This window comes from Pelmatolapia mariae, linkage group LG17 (genome assembly GCF_036321145.2).
Source record: "Pelmatolapia mariae isolate MD_Pm_ZW linkage group LG17, Pm_UMD_F_2, whole genome shotgun sequence".
NCBI classification, from domain to species: domain Eukaryota; kingdom Metazoa; phylum Chordata; class Actinopteri; order Cichliformes; family Cichlidae; genus Pelmatolapia; species Pelmatolapia mariae.
In genome coordinates, this window is record NC_086242.1 from 9447704 (window position 1) to 9461137 (window position 13434).

A 13434-nucleotide genomic window follows, 5' to 3' on the forward strand; every position below is an offset into this window, starting at 1 on the left:
GAGGGTGTGGGGGGCCACAGTCCCATCCTCCAGGGCATGAAGCAGGTATGGAGGAGATCAAAACTCCAGACATCCAGAGGCCCCCAGAACACAAGAGACCAAGGAAGACCAACAGAGGGGCAGCCGCGCCACTGTCCCAGAAAGAGCTGAGGAGAGTCCCAGATGAGGGATCACTCAGCAGCCGCGGAGCAGAAGCCAGGGGGGGTTGCAGTGACGTGCCCGTGAGCTCCGCCGGCAGCCAGCTGTGCCTGAGTGACCGAGCCCCAGGCCGAGAGGCCGAGGGCACCCCACCCCCGAAGTGGCCCGAGCGAGCCCCAGGTTCCAGGCCCCGATAAGCAGCCACCAAGGAGTGAGCCGGTGTGTACCCAGACGCCCACCCCCGGACACAAGGAACCACCAACGCACCGATGTCTGAGGGCGTCTGCCACCGGCAGGGGAAGTGGTGGGGGGAGATAGGCCTCCAAACCTTGGAGGGCCATAGATGTCCCCAGAGAGGTAGCGTCTGATACCCAACCTGACATATAGACACAGACATACAGGCACACTCAAATACAAACATCCATTCCCACCCTCATGCTCTCATAGGCAATTACTCCACACTCAACCAACGTGGAGACAGACATAAAGAGACGCTGTACACACAATCACACTCCCCAAGCGTACTCTAAGAACCGGGTCTAGGTACCCTTGCCCCTGGAGGGGGAAACTGCACCCAGACCCAGGTGGTGTTACCCTTTTCCCTGCAGTGGGGAGAAGCAGACTGCCCCGACTCCGCAGCAGCAGGGAGGCCCCACACACCAGACCCCAGTCGGACGGCCAACTCCTCCTCCTAGCCCCCCCGCTCCAGCAGGCCGCAGAGACCGGGGGTGTGAGAAGACTCCAAACCTCCCTCTACCCGCTCATATGTAGTGTTGATGTATATGTGTTCTAAGGTGCAATTAAAACCCAGGAGGGCATGGAGCTAACTGCCAGAGAGCAGCAGGTAAGCGCATAGCCCCTCCTGATAGCCCTCAATGTCTACGTGTATTTAAAATTGAGAGGTGGGCAACGACGCCAGGGGTGAGGTGTACACCCTGATGGTAATTTGGAGTCCGTGTTGTGAGCCCGCCCCCAAGATCCTATATGTATGTGTTTTGAGAGTGTGAGTAATGTGAATGTCTAAGTTGTGAGATAAAATTGAGGCAGAGGCAGCCAGAAGGGGACAGAGGGGGGGGGATGCCTCCTCTGCACCCTGACACACCCCTACCCCAAGGCCCTGCATGTGTGGGTGATTGTGGTGGAGCGGGAAGAGGGAGGCAGCTGGAGATGGGGAGAGAAGAAAGGGAGGGGCAAGTGACCCCTCCCTGGGGCCAGCTCCCCCGCTGACCCCAGTAGGCACCCCCATACTCTGCAACCCGCCAGGGAAAGGGGGCCCAGGCCCATCCGGACCAGGGCCCAGTGCAGCAGCGCCGCCCGGCCCCACAGAGCCCAGGACAGCCCACCCGACCCCACTACAGAGAAAACTGCACCCACCCCATCATCCACTCATCTTCCAGACTACACAAGACAATAGACGCCCAGGCTGAGATCTTCCTCCACCTCTCCTATATCTCCCCCTCCTGCAGAGAGAATTCCTGAGGAGAGGAAAGCTCCTGCAAGATGTGACAACCTCCCCCACCAGTTGAAGAGTCCCCCAGGTGGCTCGATGCACTGGCGGCGCCCTGCGCCAGGGCTGGGCCCCCATATACCCACCCGCCCACAACCCCAGCAACACACCAACCAGGACCCGAGCCCCCGAGGCCCGTCCCGGACCCACCCAGGGGCAGCCAGGCTACCAGGTCAGTAACCCACGTCCGTCAGCACAGACCCTCCCCTAGCCCCGCTGCACGCAGCCACGAGGAAACCGTCACCTAAGAGCCAACAGAGCCCTTAATTGGCCATGACCACTACCCCGGGTTGAGCCCCCCAAGGAAGATGCTCCTGGGGAACCCCCCGACGCCCTAAGCCTGTCCCTACCCCCACACCAATCACAACAGTGAAGGTGGGACCAAACTATGACCCCCCACCCCCACTAGGTGATGGAGCTGATCAAAGGAGCCCAGAGCAATTGATCTGATGTGGTGGCAGAGGCTGTATCAAGACTAATGTAATCTAATAGATAATTTCTATACTGGTTAGAATTAAGATTATTTTTATTTTTCCAGTTCATGAGGACTGTTTTCTTGGCTATGCATAGGGCAGTGAAAACCATGTGGGCTATATTCTTTTCTGAAGTGACATTATCTAAGCTGCCCAACAAACACACTAAAGGAGAAGTTGGAATGTTACATTTCAGACACTTCGATAAGTCTTCACATATCTCACGCCAAAACTTCTGAACTGGTGGACAGAACCAAAGAGCGTGGATATAATTGTCCGGTGAATTGGTTTGGCAGTGTGAGCAGTTGTTGGTAGACGTAAAGCCCATCTTGAACATCCGATGACCTGTATAGTGCACTCTATGTAGTATTTTGTATTGAATTAATTGAAGACTGGGATTTCTAATTAGATGAAAGGTTTTTAAGCAAATCTGAGACCAGAAGTTTTGGTCTAAGTTAACTGATAAATCCGCTTCCCATTTTGCAATAGGAAGTGATATTGATTCATCTATTTTAGAAAGCATTCTGTATATTTTGGATAGTAATTTGGGGGTTTTAAGAGTAAGAAATTGAACCACACTTGGTGGTGTTTGTAGTTCAACTTGACCCGGTTTAAATTTCTTTTTTACTATGGATTTAATTTGTTGAAAGAAAAGGGGAAGTGGAGAGGTAAGTGACGGAAGTGACGGACAAGGTAAGCGACTCATGTTGTAACTGACGTCAGACGCCGGAGATTTTGGCGGAAAATTAAAGCGAATGGTAGTTTAGATTTGAATAAATTCCTTTAAGCTTCAGTATAACCAAATACACTTATCAATTGTCTTATAACTAACAACATTTGTCTAAATCATCTCCAACACCCTGGAGAACAACGGGGAGAGTTTAGAGGCTCTCCAAGATTACATTGATCAGTACTTCCAGGATCTCGTGATGAAGAAGGCTCAGAGTGCAGCTTCCCCGGCCAAACCTGAGACGCCGTCGTCGAAAAGACTTCGCCCGGCAGATTCCCCCGGCACAACATCGCCAGCCGGCAAAGATATTGTCGACATACTGGAGTCAATCGACCAACGACTGTCCAGTTTCGATGCAAGGCTGTCCTTGGTGGAGATTCTTCACCGGGAATTTAAATCCTTGCGAGAGTCCCTGGAGTTCAGCCAGCAGCAGGTGGAAACGCTCGCTGCTGAAAATGCCACGCTAAGGGAGTCGGTGAAATGTCTCACAGACAATGTTACTCAGCTAAATAGAGAAAATAAAAAAATAAAAGAAACAGTTATAGATCTACAAGCTCATAGCATGCGTGATAATCTGGTATTTTCTGGTATTCCAGAAGCCGCTGGAGAGGACGCGGAGACCACGGTAAAAAGCTTCATCAAAACCCACCTGAAGCTGCCCGAGGACACGGTGAAGAACATCGTCTTTGATAGGGTGCATCGCCTCGGCCCCATTCGGGCTGCGGCCGGGAGACCACGTCCTATCGTGGCCAAATTTGGCCACTTCAAACAAAAGGAACAGGTGAAAAGTCGCGGCAGGGAATTAAAAGGAACGGACTTCAGCGTGAACTACCAGTTCCCCAAAGAGATCCTGGAACGACGCAGGGTCCTCTTCCCAATCCGACGCAGCTTTATCCAGAAGGGCTCCCGCGCTGTCATCGCTGTGGACCGGCTGTACGTGGACGGACAGCTCCACCGCGACCCCGACATCACTCCGTGGCTGTATTAACTTCACACCAGATAAGAATCCGCTACACCCTTTCCCCACCCACTCACACTAACTTGCATTAACATCTGTTTAACTTACTAGTATCAAATCACATCTTAGGTGTGATTTCATAGCAGAATTAACACCGTCACTCTCTGTCAATGGTTTGATCGGAATGTTTCCGGATTTTTTTTTTCTTCTCGTTTTTTGTTCTCTTTTTTCCCCCTCTTGTTTTTATGCTGCTCACCCTTGTCCTTGGTTTCTTTCTTTCTTTTTTCTTTCTTTCACTGCTTCGATCACCTGCTTCCACACTCATCCACAAACAACATCCTTTATTTGGACACATACGCACAGCACGATCACGCACAGCCATGCGCTCAACGGCAGCACATTTACATCAGACAGCGCACACAGTCGTATAGGATACACACACTTAAACCAAGCGTACTCATATTAGTAAATATGCACACACATAGTCAGACTCAGGGAGCATCTCACCACACATTTTTTCTCTCTCCCCCTCTTTTTATTTACGAACAAGTGATGTACTCTCTCCACTTGTCTAAGCGACACACACAGTGCACACCCCTAGTTATACACAGACATCTATGGGTGCACTAAGATTCGTTACATGGAATGTAAATGGAGCTGGCTCCAGAGAAAAGAGGTTAAAAATATTTAACCAACTCAAAAAACTACAGGCAGATGTTGTGCTTTTACAAGAGACCCACAGACCTCTTAGAGGTTCGAATGAACTTAAAACACCTGAGTTTCCTAATGTGTTCTCAGCTTGTTATAATTCTAGACAAAGGGGAGTAGCAATTTTAATCCATAAAAAAATTAATTTCACAGTACTCGATACAGTTATAGATCCAGAGGGCAGATTCTTAATCATTAAACTATCTATACTTGATAAAAAGCTATGTATTGTAAGTGTATATGGTCCAAATGTTGATGATCCCTCATTCTTTCACGGTTTTTTCAGTGCACTCTCTGAACACTTAGATGGCACACTTGTTCTTGGAGGCGACCTCAACCTTGGACTAAATGAAGAAATGGATAGGCTCAATACAGCAGGAACTCAGCGTAATTGGCAGTCCATAAATATAATCAAACAGTATATGAGCGACTTTGGTCTTTGCGATGCATGGCGCTCCCTTCACCCCACCAGTAAGGAATATACTTTTTTCTCACATGTCCATCACTCCTACTCTCGTCTGGATTATTTTTTGGTCAGCAGCTCACTGCTGAGGGACATTTCAGACACTGAGATTCACCCTATAGCTGTCAGCGATCATGCTCCTGTATCTTTAACACTAATGCACAAGAATAATACTACGCCTAGTAAAAACTGGAGATTTAATACATCACTGCTTAAAGATGAAGACTTAAATATTAAATATTTTAAAAAAGAGTGGACTTCATATTTAGACTTTAATGACACTCCCGGAACATCAGCTTCTGTTCTATGGGAAGCAGGGAAAGCTGTGATGAGAGGTAAAATAATTTCTTTCTCATCACATAAAAAGAAAAAAGAAAACAAAAATATTCAGGAATTAGAAAAAACCATCAAATCACTAGAAGAAGCCTATGCGTCCGACCAAGATCAGGAAACATTGAACAAAATACGCAAAACAAAACTAGAATTAAATGAGATAATTGATAAAAAAACAAAATTCTTAGTACAAAGACTACGCTTACAAAATTATGAACATGGTAATAAATCCGGTCAATTTCTAGCAAACCAGCTAAAAATAAATAAAGAAAAAACAACTCTATGTGCTGTTCAAGACTCATCTGGGAACACAGTATATGACCCGAAACAAATAAACAACATCTTCAGGGATTTCTATAAAACGTTGTATTCACCACAAATAAACCCATCTAAAAAGGAAATTGATCAGTTTTTAGACAACATAACTCTCCCAAAATTATTAGACTCTCAAGCAATGGCATTGGATTCGCCACTGACACCAGGTGAACTCCAGGAAGCCCTGATAAGTATGCCCAATAATAAGGCTCCAGGTCCAGACGGCTTTCCTGCAGAATTCTACAAAGAATTCTGGACGATTTTAGCCCCAATTTTTTACAGAACGCTGTTGGAAATCAAAGAAAATGGCAGACTCCCATCAAATATGAATTCTGCAAACATTAATCTCCTGCTAAAACCAGGCAAAGACCCTGTATATCCCTCAAGCTATCGTCCAATATCCCTTATAAATGTAGACCTTAAAATAATCTGCAAAGCTCTCTCGAAGAGACTAGAGAAAATAACCCCCCTCTTAATTCATCCTGACCAAACTGGTTTCATAAAAGGTAGGCACTCATCAACAAATACACGTAGATTACTTAATTTGATAGACTACTCATACAGTAAAAACCTTGAAACTACAATATTTTCTTTAGATGCAGAAAAAGCGTTTGACAGAGTTAACTGGAAATTTCTATTTGCAACTTTACACAAATTTGGTTTTGGATCTTCTTTCATCAACTGGTTAAAAATATTATATAATTCCCCAACAGCTTGTGTCAGAACAAATGACCAGACATCCTCCAGCTTCTGTCTCCTGAGGGGCACCAGGCAGGGATGCCCACTCTCCCCTTCACTGTTTGCAATTTTTATTGAACCACTAGCAGCAGCAATTAGACAGAATTCAGTAATTAAGGGCATAAAATGCAAGAACGTGGAACATAAAATCAGCCTTTATGCGGATGATGTGCTACTCTTTCTCCAAAATTCACAAACCAATATTTCTGGGGTGATTGAATTGATAAACTCTTTTGCAAGAATATCAGATTACTCAATTAACTGGTCAAAATCTACAGTCCTTCCGATTAATTGCTCCTTCCATAATTCCTCTTCTACTCCACTGCAATCGGGAAATATAAAATATTTAGGTATTAATGTTTCTCCCAAGCTTGCAGATCTAACTAAATTAAACTATATCCCACTTTTAAAGAAAGTAGAAGGTGATCTGGCTAGGTGGAAATGTCTACCCATATCACTCATGGGAAGGGTTGCCGCTATAAAAATGATGGTCTTACCAAAAATAAATTATTTATTCTCAATGATCCCAACTAAACCGCCACAAGATTGGTTCAGATCTCTAGATTCATATATGTCCAAATTCCTTTGGAAAAATAAGCCCCCACGTATAAGCTTAAAAACACTACAAAAGACCAAGGATAAAGGAGGATTAGAACTACCTAACTTTCAGCACTACTTCTTAGCCAACAGGCTCCAATTTATCTCAGGATGGCTAAAACATACCCTCTTAGATGAACCTTGGCTAGATGTAGAACAAGCACTTTGCAATAATCTAGAGATTTCTACCATTTATCAGCTCAAACATTCAACGACATGAATGCTTCAAAAGCGTCAACATTAGCTCCTCTCTGACAGCATGGTGGGAGTGTCACAGTGTCTTCAAAGACAGTCTTTACTGGAGAAATAAATCCAAATGGGACAACTTATACGTATAGTCATGCATAATCTTTGTCTATTTCAATGTCTGTTTCAATAAGTCTTACCTTTGCTGTGACCGATGGCATGCCTTCGGAAAGACTCATTTAGTCTTCTGTCTCACATGCATGTGACAGAACAGTTACCCTTCTGTTTAAATTAATCTGGTTGTCTACATAGACCTTGTTCTAGTTCTACTTATGCTGCATGAGCCTAAAAATAAAGCATATTTTTTATGCTTCATGCCAATTTTCTTCCATAACTACAGTGATCAAGTACTGGCCTCTTAATACTGTCAAATCCAGAAGACCAACAACTGCCTGAAAGCAACCTGTGTTGTCAGACTGGGGAATGAAGCTCTTCCTGCTGCTCTGCTAATGCCCTGCTCAAGCTGCTCCATCTGCCATAAAATGAAACAAAGAAGAAGAAAATACAGAGAGTAGTAGGCTATCTAGAAAAAATAAAACAAAAGCTCGCCATTATTAAAACACCATTTCTCAAAAGGAGGCATATGCTCAAATAAACAAAGACTAATTTGACGAATAACTTTATTAGTATTTTGTTCATATTTTTTGTACAATATTTATCTGTCTAAAACAAACTGTGCTTTATTTGTCTACTAGTTAACAATATAATAACATATAAGGGTCGGGCATATATAGTTCATTGATTTACTAGTCCAAGTAAAGCACTAAGTAAATAAATGAATGAAGCTAAACAGTAATAAAGCTTAACAGTTTTAAAACTGAGCTACAATATAATTTGCTCACAGCAACCTATTTCCCAAGCTTAAATACTCATGCAATTGGACGTGTGATTAAACACAAATATTTGTTTATGTCAAAGCAAAACTAATGAAACTTTAAATGTGTTTGCTCCACAAGTGGCAGATCTGGACTTTTGGCCTTGGTTTGATCAAATGTGAAGTCTTTCAAACAGTAAAACATAAAAAAAAAGTTTGTTTATTTCTCAATACCACTAACCAAAATTCAACTTTACTAACTTCAGGGGTCACCATGGTAGCAACAAGTGTGTCTTAGCCATGTCCTTTGCCTCTTAGAGCCCCCCCCCCCCTTTTTTGTAGCCTTTTCTATTTATAGAGTATCTGTGCTTCTTCTTTATTTTTCTCATGCCATGCTTGTGTTCTCAAATTAGCGAAGACATTCTCTTGATTGGCTTGTGTTTTCTATATTTGCATACCTTCAGTCAAGTGTAATGGTCTGACAGCACAACCACACGCTAAAGTAATATAAACACACCAATTATTTCATTAGGTACATCCGTTCAACGGTTTTTTTTTTAATGCAAATATCTAATCATCCAATCACAAGGCCATCTCTTTATTACTACAGAGGGCCTACACAAACAGACTCCCCAGTTACCAGATCTCAAGCCAACAGTGCACATTTGGGATGTGGGAAATTTGCACCATGGATGTGCAGCCGACAAATCTGCAGCACCTGTGTGATGCTGTCATGTCACTACAGACCTAAAGAATGCTTCTAACAACTCAATGAAGCTATGCCATGAAAAATTAAGGCAGTTCTTAAGGCAAAAGACGGGCCAACTGAAGATTAGCAAGGCATACCTGATGTTTGTATACAATAATGAAAATATAATCCACTTTTGGTGAAAGTTTTCATGGTTCTAGTAACTCCAGGAGGAAATGCATGTCACGCTGGGGGGAGGCCAGCAACTTGAACAGAACTGAAGCGCAGAAACCCAGAGCGGAGGCAAGGGAGCGTTTCAACACAATTTATTGGTGAACGTACAATACACGTGACAAAGGTGAATACACAGGGACGTGGCTAACTGTGGCATGGAAACGTGGCCGTGAAACTGTCAGAGTGGTAGGACCCTACAGACAACTGGATCTGGGCAGGTAAGTAATGGTCACACTGGGGAGAGAGGAGAGCAGAGTTAGAGCTGGGTTAAAATGGACTACTAGAGAGGGTGAGTATAACAGTCTTTCCAGCTTACTTGCAGGAGGTGGAGGTGAGGTGTTGAGGGGGAGGTGATGTAATTCCTCGGGGTTTGAGAAGGTGAAACGGCTGACCTGGGGTCTGTTGGATCTAAAGTGGTGAGTGGGCAGGAGGGCAGACAGGTGAGGTCTGGAGATATTTCCCAATGAGCGGGTACAAACCGAGATCCAAAAGGTGAGCGTCAGTCAGCACTGGAGAAAGTCCTGGAGCACAAGAAACAACCTAAGTCAACCTATTTGCGAGCAGAAACATGAATGTGCGAGACGGTTACCAACATCAGGTAGCTGACAAACTGCCGTGGAAGAGATGACAGCGCCGAGCCTAAATGCCCTTTGACCTGATTGTCGCAATTAGCTCCAGATGCGTGAAGCTGTGGTGGCCCTACCCACGGGCAGATCCAAGGATGCTCAGGAAAATTTGCAGCCGCTCACTCAGACCATGACAGTGCTTCATTTTTTGGTCAACTAAATACAGTTTTTGAGAGTGCTGTATCAAGGGTCTCTTTTTCCTCCACCATGAAGATTGGTACTCTTCCAGCAAAACAGGAACCTTGAGTGGCTAAAATACAGTCACTGGTTGAATTGCATAATAATAATAAAATAAAGGGTAAGCTTTCATATAATGTTAGCCATGTTATCAACAGCACTAAAAATGCCTGTTAGATCATTTTATTATTTCAGCTTTTAGAAAAAACAGGAAGAAAGGCCCTTTGGGGTGTGTAGTTCTTTGGGAAGCTCATCTTAGTTTAGTGACCCCTCAAGCAGTCACTGGAACTGTTTTGTCCCAAAGTGTTTATATTATTAAATGGTACCTCGAAGGGCCATCTAAGATGTGACATTACTATACAACCTTCTGCACCTTTTGCTTTTGCTCTGCATTTTCACATTTTAATGTGAAGAAAATCACACATAAATGCACATGAATGGATATGACAGTGAAGGTGAATACTGGTCAGCTGGGACTAGTTTGAACTTCTCACTGGCCAGAGGTTTAGTGAAGAAACAGACTATGAAGGCCAGCTCCACACACACAGAGATATTAATACAGGCACACACACATATGCCTACCTCTGCATCAGCTCAACTACTATGACCCTTAGGCAGCTCTGATGGCCAATTTCCAATGTAAATTAGTCATCTCTACACTGAACATGTCTGAAATGCCATTACTCATGCAGATATTGTGAAATCAACCATTAGCGACAGAAACCTCATGAAAGGTTGCTAGGGTCTGGACTGGAATACTAATTATGAAAGAGGGGCAGGGACTTCAGCAGCCAGTGGTGGCCAACTAGTAATTATAATAAACATCTTGAATCCATTCAAATCATTATACTTGATGTGTGCCTGTTCGGTTTGCGCTTTCAGGGTATGCACACATTTAAACCCAGTTGGCATAAGCGTGCATTGTTGAAGCCACCTCCACAGAAAATAATGTTTTTTAAGTGGTTTGTTTAGTTTGGAATGGAAAATGTACAAGAAATGTAGACGGAAAATCATTTTAAGAGAATTAAGGTGTGTACAGCTATCTGGTCTTTAAGTGATGAAGTGATGAATCCTGCTTCCAGGCCCAAACTACTCTGTGTTTAATAAGGCTTTTGTGTTTTTAACATGTTTTAATGATTTTTTTCTTGTTCTATTTAATCTCAAAAAGCCCCTAAAAACAGTCAGTGATCACTGTCGGCCTCCCTCGGTTTTTATTACTGCTATTCATTTTAAAGCTCAGTTTTTAAAACCATACGATGTAACTACAGCCCAGCCCATGCAGCAGTATATTAATGACTAACCTCATATTGTGGATGGATTATCTCAGTTGTTCTCCTGACTGAAGTTCGGTCTGTTTACAGCATCCTGCCATGCGATTACATTTGTCCCTAACCACCGAGAATCCTCAAGTTAACTTTTATCGAGTGGAAAAAAGTTAGCGTTCATCCTCCAGCTTCAGTGTTTATATTATGCTAACATAGCTGTGTCGCTAGCGATCACTTAGCACATCATTATATACCAGCTAGTCCAACTTCAGTAATCCTACAAACATCACTGCTGTTTAGTTTTCTGTCTTCATCTATGTCTGAAGTGATAGCAGAGCTGTACGTTTTAATTTGTTTCAGAAATCCCTCAGTCAGAACATGGTATATTATATTTAGATAGTCAAAGAAGCTTGCAAAGAAAAGCGTCTGGACTTCTTTAAGTTGCTTGACGACGTTTCACCTCTCATCCGAGAAGCTTCTTCAGTTCTAAGGTCAAATGGCCGACGTAATGACGGCTAATGACGTAAGACTTAAAGACCAGATAGGATTTGGTTTATGAGTCTAAGTCTAAGGGGTTTGCGACAGAAAGAGATGTCAAAAATTAATTAAATTAAATTAATTAGTTACATTTGATCACAAAATCAAAATTTTTGGTGAGGAATGCAATTAAATAACAATGATAATTATATTTTAGCATATAAAATATCACTTTGATTAAAGAGTTTGTGCATATTGGTGGATTAAGCATTACAGATACAGAAAAATGCTGTTACTTTAGGGTGGCTTTGGCATAAATGTTATATTGGGTAGTCGTCTAATACATTTGTTAAGCACTGTCAATAGTACTAATTAATAAAAAAAACAAAACACATATGGCAGTGGAAAATGTCTCAAAAAATGTAAATTATTTATTAAAAAGAAAGCACTGAATTGCATGTAAATACAGTTCCACGAACATTAACAAAAATATCCTTAATTTAAAATAAAATAATTTATTATTTAGGTTGAATCTTGTTATACTGTTCATCTATTGCTATACAGTGTTATTACTGGGTTATTACTGATATATTCTGTTATATAAACAAGATTAAAGAAGTACTTTATTTACTGTTTGGTCAGTTTTAATTGATGAAAGTAAGTCGATTATATGTTAAACAGAATTTTCAAAAAACTAAACAATGACAATTTTGAAATATTTCCTGTAAAGCGAAGATGGCAATAAAATGGAAACACTGCAGCACTGGACTGATAACAAATAATAGGGCGGGATGTTTATAAGGAATTTTTAATGAATTTTTTTAATCATTAAGATCCTAATTATTTGCCACAATTATTTGTAGATTTTGCTGGTAAAAACATTTAAACGCTGCTGTCACATTTTCATCCTTGTCCATTACTCTTCATAAATGTATCTTTGCAGACAAGTCTTTGAATGTGTTCATTTTACCTGCAACTTTCCCAAACAAGTGCGTATCTGTCATTTAATGCAGTGTTACTTGTCCAGTACTTTAAACTTCAACCTACGAGCTGCATAGAGCAGGTGTGATTGGCTCATACAGGCATGGGGTTGATTTGCTTTTGCTTTGAATTTTATTGGTGGAGCACACATTTAAAATATCACCAGATTATGTTTGTTTAATTATAGGATGCCTATTGTGTGATTGAGATCAAAATCAAATGATCCCCTAACTCATGTATTGCTTTCAACTCAGTAACTGTTATTGCATGTTAAGTCTGAAGATGGTCAAGATGAAGGCTAGCCAACAGTCCAACAATTACATACTGAAGCCCACCAACCTGTCAACAATATCGCTGCCAACCAGTGCAGGTAATTAGGGCTTCATTTTTGTATGTGAGCACTTAATAGTGGGAGTTCAGACCTGCGATTATAGGACGTAATGGGTTGGCTAGTTGCTACGGAGTTGTCTGGCATTTATGCTAAATATGTCCACTCATCTCTTGTGTCACGAGGAGCCCCAGGCTCACACCATGACGTTAATAGTCAGGCCCCACTGCTCGTCTCTCCTCCCCTCCCTCCATCTGCTCCTCTTTTTCTCCCTCCCTTCCAATGGCTCTCCCTTTCATTTTTTCACTTTGTTTCACTTACTCTCTCATTTGTCGTCTCTTTTTGCCTTTGGACAAACTGCATGAAAAATGCTTTAGAAAACACCAGAACAGAGACTTTTTACTCATGTTTTGAGCACATGGAAAAACATTGTCTCAGTCTTTCTTTGTATTTATGGCATTTTATTTGTTAGCATAATGTTTATGTTAGGGGTGGGTTACTTATGCTTTACATTGTAAACGATGAAGTACATTTTCCAGACCTATTCTAGTCTCCGCCCTCTTTTTTTGGATGCTTTCTTTAGGGTCCGCCACAGTGGACAGTGCACAATCTGCCTCTATCTTACTCTATCCCTAACG